Source organism: Hippocampus bargibanti, linkage group LG03 (genome assembly GCF_051943395.1).
Source record: "Hippocampus bargibanti isolate YZ-2025 linkage group LG03, ASM5194339v1, whole genome shotgun sequence".
Taxonomy (NCBI): Eukaryota; Metazoa; Chordata; class Actinopteri; order Syngnathiformes; family Syngnathidae; genus Hippocampus; species Hippocampus bargibanti.
Genome location: NC_142736.1, coordinates 20,502,878 through 20,516,036, shown reverse-complemented (window position 1 = coordinate 20,516,036; position 13,159 = coordinate 20,502,878).

The window sequence follows — 13,159 nt, the reverse complement described above, 5'->3', positions numbered from 1 at the left end:
TTCGAGCAGCTTCAACGCCATCAGGGAAAGACTTTTCCATATACCAATACTTCGGCCACACCGTTTTCTAAGAAACACAGGGGTAAATTGAACTCTTCGGGACCAACAAAAAATTGCAAGTGAATAGTACTCTCAGCAAAGCCCAGCAAGCACCCTCAAACCTGCATACCAGCCCTTCAACTTCAGAACATCCCTTTTCACACCATTTCCCTTTACACCCCTGACGTTTCCCCAAGAAAAACATTCCTTGTCCTTTCAGGGAAAGCTCGCATGAAAACCAGAAAGTTCACATTGCGCCCAACGGACTCCCTTCAGCCAAGTCCAGAAGCTCCGCCTCATTCCAGGCCAACAGACTCCCTTCGCTGCAACTATGCCCCAAAAAAGTCTTTCCCTCACTCCGGATTTGGAAAAATTTCGAAACCAGGATTAAAAAACAAACCGAAAGAGAAATCAAAGCAAATGATCAAGAAAATATGCTTACAAGGATGCTTAACTAAAGACAAGTGGAATTTCAAAATCTTATACGCCAAATTTGGCTTGGCTGACTCAAGGTAACCAGCCGGAGTCGATCCCTTGAAAAAAAGAAAGGAAGGAAAGGGTTGGCCGTTAACAAAAGCTCAGACCCATAGGAAGGAGCAATAAGACCCAAGATTTCAAAATCGGATTCCCAGACTTAATACGGTCAACACCCTGGTTTCCTCAGACAGTTTTAAGTCCAAATACCTTCCACCAAAAGGTTTCCAGTCATTCCCCTCCAGGTCCCTGGACTTACAAACCAGTAAGTCTTTCTTATCCTCAAGATCTACCAACATTCCAATCCATTCCATTTCCCATCCATGTGAGAGTGACTGTTGTATGTCTTTGTGTGCCCTGCGATTGGCTGGCAACCAATTCAGGGTGTCCCCCGCCTCGTGCCCGAAGACAGCTGAGATAGGCTCCAGCAACCCCCGCGACCCTAATGAGGAATAAGCGGTACGGAAAATGAGATGATTTTTTGTCTTTGCGGCGCAAATGACACAATGTATCAGCAGAGGTAAACATACATGGAGCAGAAACTCAACTGCATCATAGAAGTTCGGGATAAAATTGGGGAAAGCAATTCATCAAGATGCCTCTGAGACCATCGGCTTTACTCGGAAATGTCACCAAGACTGGTTCGATAACAGCTCAGCTGCCATACAGGAGCTTCTGGAAGCCAAGCGCAAAGCCCATACCACACTTCTCTCCAACCCTCACTCTCCACTTCTCCTCTCTCAATACAAGGCCATCCGTGGTGAAACACAGAACCAGCTGAGGATTATGGAAAACAAGTGGTGGCTCGGCAAGGCCCAAGAAATCCAGAGGCATGCAGACAACAACACACACACCTTCTATGATGCTGTAAAATCCCTACATGGCCCACAAAGACAACACATTGTTCCAGTTAGATCTGCAGACGGACAACCAGCTAATACATGAGCGCTGGGCAGAGCACTTTGACTCCCTGCTCAAACAAGTATCAACTAAGTACCATCTGTTCTTGACTCCATCCCAGAGTCCAGAGTCAGTTCTCTCCCTTGATGAACCTCGTCAGTTCACAGAGGTCCTCTCTGCAATCCAGAGCCTTAAAAACAACAAAAGCTCTGGCCCTGATGGACTTCCAGCTGAGGTTTTCAAGAGCGGCGGTTACCTCCTGACATGGCAGCTATACCACCTCATCTGCAACATCTGGCAAAGCGGGACACTTCCTCAAGAATGGAAAGATTGTCACCATTTATAAAAGGAAGGGGGACAAGTCAGTCTGTGGCAACAGCCGTGGCATCGCCCTGCTTTCTGTTGCTGTCAAGATTCTGGCAAGATCAGTAATGCTGTTCTGTTTTATATTGCACATTACCAAAGACATCCTCCCAGAGACACAATGCGGTTTCAGAAAGGACCGAAGCACTCTGGACATGATCTTCGCTGCGCGCCAAGTTCAGGAGAAATGCAGGGAATAAAACAAGGACCTCTATATCACCTTCATCGACCTTACTAAGGCATTTGACACAGTTAACCGTGACATTCTCTGGACCATACTGCAGAAATTTGGCGGCCCCTCCAAATTTCTCTGCATCCTTAAACAGTTCCACAGCGGCATGCAAGCAACTGTACTTGTTGGTGGCCAGCAATCTTACCCTTTCCCTGTGGAAGTCAGGGTGAAGCAGGGCTCTGTACTGGCCCCTGCTATCTTAGACATGTTCCTGATGCCAGCTACGCTCCTCTTCCATAAGTCCATCCAGGAAGGTGGCGGCGTACAAATCCAATTCCGCCTGGATGGTAGCCTGTTTAACATCAGACGCCTACAGGCCAAGACCTAGACCCTGATCAGCGGCATCCACTAGTTACAGTATGCAGATGATTGTGCTCTGCTGGCCCACAGCCCAGCTGCCATGCAACATCCTCTTGATACCATGTCCTCCATCAACCGATCACTCGGTTTTGTGATCAATGTAACCAAAACGGAGGTGATGGCAAAAGAGAGTTCTCCACCCTCAGTGGCACACCCCTCAAGGTTGTCCAGCAATTCAGATACCTCGGCAGCATTCTAACACCCTCCTGTCTAATTGATGATGACGTCCAGGCCCGCATTAATTGGCTTGCTCCAAAGCTTTTGGCAACCACTTAAGAACTCCAACAAAAGTCGCAGTCTACCAAGCAGTGTGTGTGTCCACGCTGCTATATGGCGCAGAAGCCTGGACCATCTACCGACGCCATGTGAGACGCCTTGTTGCATTCCACATCAGGTGCCTCCAGCAAATCCTTGCCATCACCTGGCAGAATCGTGTCCCACACACTGACATCCTTCAACGCACTGCCTCCACCAGTATCGAGGCTATACTAGCAAAGAGGCAACTCCGGTGGGTTGGACATGTCATCCAGATGCCTCGCTGCCACTTGCCTCGACAGGTGCTTTATGGACAACTCTTGTCAGCGAATAGGAAGCCTGGTGGTCTTCAGCTGCGATACAAAGTTGAAAATTCAGTCCAAATCACTTGCTTTTGACGTCCAACTGTAATTCGTCTAGCTCCATTTTCGACCGGGTACACGCAGTACAACTGGCCGGATTCACTACATAGACTTCCAGTGCCCTCTAGTGGTGGATGTGCGCACAGCGTTGCAAACGGAGCACATGTAGGAAAAAAGTCAGTAAACGGCGACGCCACTCACCGCCTGTGTTTATTGGGGGATATTCAGCGCGAGCTTCTATTCACGGCTGGTAGACAACACTCGAATCAAACATCCAAGCGGTGCCTCCAAATGTTGCGCTCTCCACCATGGTAAGGGAGATACGGTGTTGTGGGATTCAGGAAAAAAAAACACAAGACAAGCGGTGGTGTACGTCTTGCCTCAATCGTGGTTTACTTCAAATGCAAACGTTTGCGCACAACTTCCTGTCCAACAATTTAAATCGGTCGGACACTAAACAAAGCAAGCGTTCCTTGTTCAAATAAATATTTTATATTTTTACCATTTGCGATTTGCTTTACCTGTAACCCAAATATTAAATAAGGTATTTTTTAACCTGTCACAGAAGCAGCACAACAGGGGAAGAATAATGAAAGGACTGGAAGAAAATTAAGAATTATTTAATAAGAATTCATGGACAAAATATAATTCACATTAGTCTGTGATTCAGATATTTGTAGGCCAGCAGAGAAGGCCTTGCAGGGCCTGACGGCCCACCACTGATGTAAAGTTTGTCTATTCAGCCTGTTCTAAATTTTATTTGAAATTGCCTTTTAAGGTACAGTAAAGTCTCGTTATATCGATATCGGTTTTATTGATAATACTGCTTATTACGATACAATTTTCATTTCCCGTGCACATTTCTAGTCTTTTTATGTATAATTAGTTCCGTTTAGTACGATTCATGGTTATTACGATAATCCGGTGACTACGGTGCTGTTTTTCATTTCCCGCCGGCCATTTTGCGATGTTTATATCGATACGAAAGATACTTAAGGTGAATCGATATTTGCTTAGGGGTTTCTATACAGTACCACCATTATCGAAATCTGTATCAGTTTTGAACTGTACTACGCGAGCACAATAATAAAGGCGTAGCAGAGCTTATACACGGTACTGTTGTTCAACACCAATTCAAACCATGGGGAAACGTACGACTTGTGATCTCGGAACGAAGTACAAGGCAATAGTGGCTGTCAAGGAGAATCCAACAGGATTCAAATCCTCCATCGCGAAAGAGTACGACGTGCCACAGAATACTTCATCAACGTAAGTAATGTAAATGTTGCAGTTTTCGTTTTCCATACATGTATTCAATTGTGTTGTATTCACATATCTTTAGCGCTTGCAACAATCACTGTTTTTCATATGTTTGTACATGCTTGCGTTCGTGGTTTCGTGTATATAGAACAGGGGTCGGGAACCTATGGCCACGAGCCATATATGGCTCTTTTGATGATTGCATATGGCTCGCCGATAAAACTATATACATATTCTCATTTTTTTCGCCGTTGATTTCCCGTTGATTGGATGACACTGGCCGTCAATCGAAACAGGTAAACGCCCCTTTAAATGAGCCCCACGAGTGCACTTCAGCTTGAATGCACCGGAGCATTAGCCTTTGACGAGAGAAAATGTTCTGATTCTAATTTCCAATGAAACAACACCATCGATGAAACAGCGAATGTAAGTGACATCTTAACAAGCCCCATGTTAACGTTAGCATCAACATACTTCTGGGAGAAGTATATTGCAGATACGTCTGTGTAAGCTCTCAGTCGTACAGGAGTGGTCCATCGATGAGAAGGTTTCTTCAGCCGTCATCTGTACAAATTTGAAGGTTTCGGACGTTTCGCCTCCTATCCAAGAGGCTTCGTCAGCGAACTAAAGTCTGACTGGTCGTATCGGCCCTATTTATATATCCCTAATGTCCAGACATGGTGGCGCCGGACACAGCTATGATAGGTCCCTATTCTCAGGTTGGGAGGAGTAGAGGACCACTCCCTGTGGCCCCACTGATTGTTCCTACATTCCTGACTAACGACTGGCCCATTTCCCCCACTCCCACCGGTATCACCTCATAAGCATTACGAATGTTGCCTAACCTGTTTTGCCTAAGCAGGCTATTGTATGAACGATCCAAATTGAACCTCATCCCACCAGACCGGTTTAATGAAGGATTTTTTTTTGTTTTATAAGAATCGCTTCTTTTACCCCCCTTTCAAACCATCTATGTTCTTTCGCTAAGATTTTAACCTCATTGTCGTCAAATGAGTGGTTGCTAGCTTTTTAGGTGCAAATGTACTGCCGATTGAGGCCCACTTGTATTATCCCTGCGATGTTGATAGTCTTTTTTTGAGAATTTGTTGAGTCTCCCCAATGTACCGCTCTTTACAATTTTCATTCTTACAATATATGGAATATACTACATTACTTTGTTTTTCATTTGGTAGCCTATCTTTTGGATGCACTAATTTTTGCCTTAACGTGTTTATCGGTTTGAAATAAGTAGGAATTTTGCGTTGCCAAAGGACTCTTTGTAATTTTTCAGAAACTCCTGCAATGTAAGGGACTGCTACTCCTCTCCTTTTTGTATCTTGAGAATTATTGGTTTCATTCCCTATTCTTTCTTTCTGACATTTGTTGAATGACCACTGAGGGTACCCACAGTTAGTGAGTGCTCGCCTGATATTTTTTTACTCCTTTTCTCTACCTTCAATGCTAGTTGGGATTAGTTTAGCCCTATGCTGGAGGGTTCTGATAACTCCTAATTCGTGTTGTAAAGGGTGGTTAGAGTCAAAAAGTAAATATTGGTCAGTGTGCGTAGCCTTCCTAAAGACTTCTGTTTTAAGCGCTCTGTCCTCTTTTATAATTACTTTACAATCCAAGAAGGCTAGTTGGTTCTCTTTAATGTCCTCACGAGTAAATTTAATGTTGATGTCTACAGAGTTGAGGTGATCTGTGAAGGATTGAATTTCTTGTTTTTTAATTATGACAAAAGTATCGTCCACATATCTAAACCAGTGTCTAGGTTTTGTCCCCGGGAAGGATGTGAGGGCCTGTTTCTCCATCTCTTCCAAGTACAGATTAGCCACTATGGGTGAAACTGGTGAGCGCATAGCACAACCATGAATTTGTTTATAAAATTTTTCCGAAATTGAAAATATGTAGTATTAAGGCAGATTTCCAATAATTTGCAGATGTGATCCGCTTTAAATTTGGTTCTTTCATGCAGAGAAACGTCCGCCAGCAGTCTCGTCCTCACCACTGAGACTGTTGCTGGGGTTGGGACAGATGTAGAGAGAGAAGTCACATCGTATGATGCCAAAGTTTCCTCAGGTTCCAATATGAGGTCTTTGATCCTCTCTACAAACCCTGTGGTGTTCTCTACGTGATATTCTGTGTTACCAACCAACGGAGCTAAGATAGTTTTTAAATATTTGGCTACATTGTATGTAGAGGAGTCAATGCTACAAACAATGGGTCTGAGGGGGAACCCTTCTTTATGTATTTTTGGCAGGCCATAGATACATGGCGTGGCCTCTCACGGGTATAATCTAAAATACATCTGTTTGTCTATGTGTTTTCCTTTCTCTAACTTTTGGAGACAGTCTATCATTTCTTTCTTGTATCTATTGGAAGGGTCCCTTTTTAGTTGCTCATAAGTGTTAGAATCACTGATTAATCTATTTATTTTGTCTTCATAATCCAAAAATTAGTGCATCCAAAAGATAGGGTACCAAATGAAAAACAAAGTAATGTAGTTTATTCCATACATTGTAAGAATGAAAATTGTAAAGAGCAGTACATTGGGGAGACTCAACAAATTCTCAAAAAAAGACTTTATCAACATCGCAGGGATAATACAAGTGGGCCTCAATCGGCAGTACATTTGCACCTAAAAGCTAGCAACCACTCATTTGACGACAATGAGGTTAAAATCTTAGCGAAAGAACATAGATGGTTTGAAAGGGGGGTAAAAGAAGCGATTCTTATAAAACAACAAAATCCTTCTTTAAACTGGTCCGGTGGGGTGAGGTTCAATTTGGATCGTTCATACAATAGCCTGCTTAGGCAAAACAGGTTAGGCAACATTCGTTATGCTGATGAGGTGATACCGGTGGGAGTGGGGGGAATAGGCCAGTCGTTAGTCAGGAATGTAGGGAAAATCAGTGGGGCCACAGGGAGGGGTCCTCTCCTCCCCCCAACCTGAGAGTAGTGACCTATCATAGCTGTGTCCGGTTAATGCCGGATGGGTAGTTAATGCCTTTCTCTCTTCTAATGTTATGTTGGACGGAGGTAGTTTGGCACTACTGAGAAGGGCTGATATTTTAATGCGTAGATCATCTGCCTCTGCATACGACAGTTTATTTTTAATAGCCGATTCAGTAGCTGTGATGTAATCTATTGTAGGTATTCTTTGTACAGATGACGGCTGAAGAAACCTTCTCATCAATATATTGCAGATAGCAAATGTGGAAGCTTATGAGCTGTGTGCAGGCTATCTAGCAGTAACTCCTCTGAACCGGCAAGTTGAATTTCATTCCGATCGGTTGCCTGGATTTTTACTAATCACGAGGAACGGACAACCTTTCATGTTAACGGTGAGTACTATCCCAAAGTTATTTTAAATAATACATTCTGATATTTTGTTGAAAAGTGGCCACGCGTGTTTGCGTGTGTGTTTGCCCGAGTTTATATGGGCGCGCGCATGCCCGTGTGTGTGCGCGTGTGGCTCTCGCTGAAGAACATTTCTAAATATTTTACTTTTATGGCTCTCTTAGTCAAAAAGGTTCCCGGGCCCTGGTATAGAGCTATGTGAGGATTTTGCATTGGTTGCATTTTTGAACGGAAATAGTCATTCAAAAAGTTTAAAGACCTTTTTTATTTTATGCATACGTTTATTTTTCACTTCACTACTGTACAAAAGGCATGCTAGATGCGCAATCCATGAACCCAATGATAAAATTACATGCCATATCAAAGATCCCCCATTTACGTATTGCCCCACCCCCCCTTTTTTTTAATGCAGTTCGGCGCAGCACGAATATATCGATAATACGGTTACATCGACATTTTTTCTGACTCCCGATATCGATATAACGAGACTTTACTGTAACATGCCTGTTGTTGGTGTTGGATTTTATCAAATACACTGCCCTCAAAAATGCATTGCACCACAATTTCTTTTGCTTCTTTATTTTACATTTTATGGCTGGTATGATTTATAATCCTGAAAATGTCATATGTGTCATCAATATATGCATGTTTGCTCGCAGGACAATGAAGTCTCACCCTTAACATTCACATCACCTACCATAGTGTATTGAAAGCAGTTGCCCCTGTTGCTAGGCAGCAAGCATTTTAAACAGACACTCAATAAGGCACAAATAGTCTGAACAAATATCCCTCCGTCACCGTGTTAAATGCTGAAGGCAAAGGCTGCTTGGCGATGGCTGTTTCAGTGGGGCACTTTGTAAAAGAACCTAATGAAAAAAATGTATTGTTAGAGAACGTAATCGAATACGTTAAAATAGGTCTTTAATGTGAATGTGAAAAACCTTCGACACGTGACCCGAGATTGTTTGGCAAACAATCCAGAGCAGCTCCCTCCCTTTTGCCCAGTCAAGTTGGATGAGTTCTACTTTGCCTGAAAAAAACATGATGTGATAAGAAAATTGTTTTGAGTCTGCCTTGTGAATGATCATTAAGTTCAAAGTGTGCGCGGATTTGTCTTTTGTTGTGCCGAGCAACATAACTGACCATCCAAGCACATTTTATCCTTTGTATGTGAAGCAAAGGTCAGGCGGACTGACTGCTAAAAGTGTTTCTAATTGGAACAGACAGGCTTGCATAGCTCTGCTGTAATTGCTATCTAATTAGAGGGTAGATAGCAGATTCCAGCATGCCATTTAACATCAACAGTTTAACCCTTAAGAGGAACACTCCAAGAATATATGTCAAACAATTCCTTTGGGAGAAACACTTGGTCCCATTTTTCCCCTGGTTGGAAGCTCGGTAAATTTGAGTCTCAAATGAGGAAGTGCTTTTCAAGTGAGGAAAAGTCCCACTTCACGCCTTATCTCCAAGAGCCTTTACATATTAAACAGTGATTACATACAAATAGCAGTGACTGTGTTATCATCATTGTCCATTGTCTTCCTGAAATTATCCTATAATTAAACCGAACATGGGTCTACTGACGGCTTTTTGTCAAGTGAGTGAATTGCTCATTATTCTCGCTGAATGTGGGCTAATGACAGTTAATGACATTATGAACAAGCATGCAAGTGAGTACATGCGAATAATGCAGGCAGTGTTTCATTGGGAGTAACTATACAAGTGGGGTTGTGACGAGAAAAGACTATACATGCACAAGCTGGATACTTCATTAGATACATCAATGAAATGTGTTCCGCAATGGCATGATCACTGACATTAAGCATGATTAAAACAATAAATGGAATAAAAATTAATCTGAAAGAATATGATATAGAGTTGCTTTGGAATGCATTTTTAATTCATTGTGTGATCCGGCTAATAACTTGAAACAGGTCACATGACCTTTGGCCATAGAAATTAATGTAAATGCCAATAATCCTTTCCAATCAATTAGTATTTTGTACTTTTTTTAAATCAGGAAATTAATTACTCTAAAATAATGTACTATAACTAAGACATTCTTAAAACAGTTGAGTCAAAAATAATCCTGTATTGGTCAAATTGTGTTTAAAAAAATCCCCTATTGGGTAGTTATTAATCAACATAATTCCAAATCGGGTTATTTTGGACAAAATGGTTATTCAAAATGTATTGTGTTAAATAAATCACTCAAAACGTTTGTTCAATCCTTGCATTTTTTGACATGTTTTTAGAGTGTCATAATAACATTTCATCTTCATGCTGAAGTAACCCTTTTACTCTGGCTTCTGCAAATCAGAATCAGAATCATCTTTATTGCCAAGTATGTAGAACACACAAGGAATTTGTTTCCGGTAGAACACGCTGCACTAGGATCGTCGTCAAAAAAACTGCTAAGTAGCACTATACAGTTCCATTTTGGCTACTGTTGAAAGAGTTCAAAGAGTTAATGGCTTGGGGGAAGAAGCTGTTTAAATGTCTGCTGGATTTGGTGCTCATGGATCGGTAGCGCCTGCTTGAGGGGAGTAGCTGGAAAAGGTGGTGGGCAGGGTGCGGAGGGTCCAGTAGGATTTTCCGCGCCCTAGTTTGGATTCTTGCAGTGTGCAAGTCCTCGAGAGTGGGTAGGGCGGTGCCAATGATTTTTTCCGCCGTCCTAACCATCCGTTGAAGTCGGATTTTGTCCATTTTTGTGGGTGCCCCGACCCAAACGGTGATGGAAGAACACAGGATGTATTTGATGACAGCCGTGTAGAAATGTTGCAGCACCTCCTGTGGCAGGCCATGCTTCTTTAGCAGCCTCAGGAAGTACATTCTCTGTTGGGCCTTTTTCAGGATAGAGTTAGTGTTGACCTCCCACTTCATGTCCTGGGAGACTGTGATTCACAGGAACTTGAAAGTCTCAACGGTTGACACAAGGCAGTTGGATAGTGTGAGGGGTAGCTGTGGTGATGGATGTTTCCTGAAGTCCACGATCATCTCAACTGTCTTGAGCGTGTTCAGCTCCAGGTTGTGACGGCTGCACCAGAGCTCCAGCTGCTCCACTTGTTGTCGGTACGCAGACTCGTCGCCGTCTTTGATGAGACCGATGACCGTGGTGTCGTCTGCGAACTTTATGAATTTGACAGCTGGGTGCGTTGAGGTGCAGTCGTTCGTGTAGAGAGAGAAGAGCAATGGAGAGAGGACGCATCCCTGGGGGGGTCCAGTGCTCGTGGTTCGTGTTGTGGATGATATATTTCCCAGTCTGACCTGTTGTGTCCGTCCTGTCAGGAAGCTGAGGATCCACTGGTAGATCGTAGGGGACACACCAAGCTGGAGAAGTTTGGGGATGAGGAGTTCTGGGATGATGGTATTGAACGCAGAGCTGTAATCCACAAACAGGATCCTTGCGTAGGTTCCTGTGTTGTCAAGGTGGTCGAGGATGTGGTGCAGTCCGATGTTGACTGCATCCTCCACAGACCTGTTTGCCCGGTACGCAAACTGAAGAGGATCTAGCAGAGGTCCGGTGATGTTCTTTAGGTGGTTCAGCACGAGGCGTTCAAAGGACTTCATGACCACAGACGTCAGAGCAACAGGTCTATAGTCGTTCAATCCCGAGGGTGCTGGTTTCTTTGGAACTGGGACGATAGTAGACTGTTTGAAGCAGGATGGGACTTCACACTGCTCCAGGGATCTGTTGAAGATTTGTGTGAAGACCGGAGCCAGCTGGTCAGCGCAGACTTTCAGGCAGGAGGGGGACACTCTGTCAGGTCCCGCAGCTTTCTTGATCTTCTGCTGCTTGAAGAGCCGTCTAACGTCCAGTTCGTGGATCTGTAGGGCAGAGGGCGGAGATACGGTAGTTTCTGGTAATGGTGGGCAGACCAGGAAAATGGGGGTGTCCTTTTCAAATCGGCAAAAGTATGTATTTAACTCATCAGCCATACCATTGTTGTACACTGCTTGGGGGGACGGTAAAAGATAATTTGTCATTGCTTTCAGGCCATTCCACACCGATGCAGCGTCGTTAGCGGAGAACTGTTTGTTAAGCCTCTCCGCATAACTTTTCTTTGCGATGTTAATTTCCTTCATCTTGGAAGAGTCATATTCATGGAATATATGATAAAAAATTAACCTGCAAATGATGACAATCTCTCTTGGATATATGACATTTCCTTATTTCATTGTTACAAGATCATGGTGGGTGTTTTTTTTTGTTGCTGCAATGAGTTGCGCAGCACGAAGTTAATGATTATTATCTGATCCCAGCACAGGGTGACAAAGAAAAAAAAAACAAATACATTTAAATACGGCAGGTCATCATAGAGAAGTAAGCCTGAGTTGTAAATCCATCTAGCCAAGCTCATGCAGTACTTATTAAAAGAGAAAATTGAGCCTCACAGCTAATGACAAACACCCATGTCAATCATTTCTTTCTCCTCAACTTTTTGTCTCATCGCAAACACCTAAACCCATACAATAGTAGCTCTTCAGTCAAACCGCAGATGAGTCTGGATTGTTTCATGTGACTTGTATGCAATTAAAGTGTGGCATTCACTGCCTGCAGCTTGTGCCCACCCCTCAGCAGCACACCCCCAATCTTTGTTCAGCTTCTTTATCATCCTCACTGTCTTCCTCATGCACACATGGCACATATCAGGCCAAGGTCACTAAACATCCACTGAGGACGCTTGCCTCTTCCTGCAGCACTAAATTAATGTTACAATTAGAAACCTTGTGATGAATGCTGAGCAGTCGTCCCACACTGTTCCCTTTCCTGTGATATATTAATTTTTGACCAAAACATCCCTTGATGAAGACCCTCACAAGGTCTGATGTATTAAATCTTGGCTGTTGCTATGGCGACAGCAGCCACCTCTTACTTGTCATTAGAGCCACAAACAAGTGGTGGTAGCTAATGTCATTGCAGTCAACATGGAGAGTAATGTGACATACATGCTGTGTAAGATGTGTTTTTTTATTTGCGATACATCCACATTGAAATATATTTTCCATTTATATACAGTGTGTGTGTGTGTGTGTGTGTGTGTGTGTGTGTGTGTGTGTGTGTGTGTGTGTGTGTGTGTAAATACATACTGTACATGCATACATACACATTGGCCATGAAATTTAACCTGGAAAGTTCTATAAAATGACTATATTGGATTGGACTTGCCTTTATTAGTATCGCAGTGGAGAAATTTACATTTCACAGCAGCAAAGTTATGAAAGAAATGACAAATGATATATATATATATATATATATATATATATATATATATATATATATATATATATATATATATATATATATATATATATATATATATATATATATATATATGTAACTGCAGCTGATGCATTTGTTTATCATCACCACCTCGCAAAAACGTGACAGAATGAATCGGCCAACCATCGGATCCCGCAGGTACATCGGACCCGTCTCATTTCCACCCTGTGCCTGGCAATGCTACGTCCACGTTAGCGCAAGCATCGTCGCGTTTGAATTGCGTCACTCGACGAGCCGCAACGTACACGTAAACGTCCGGCCGAGACCTCC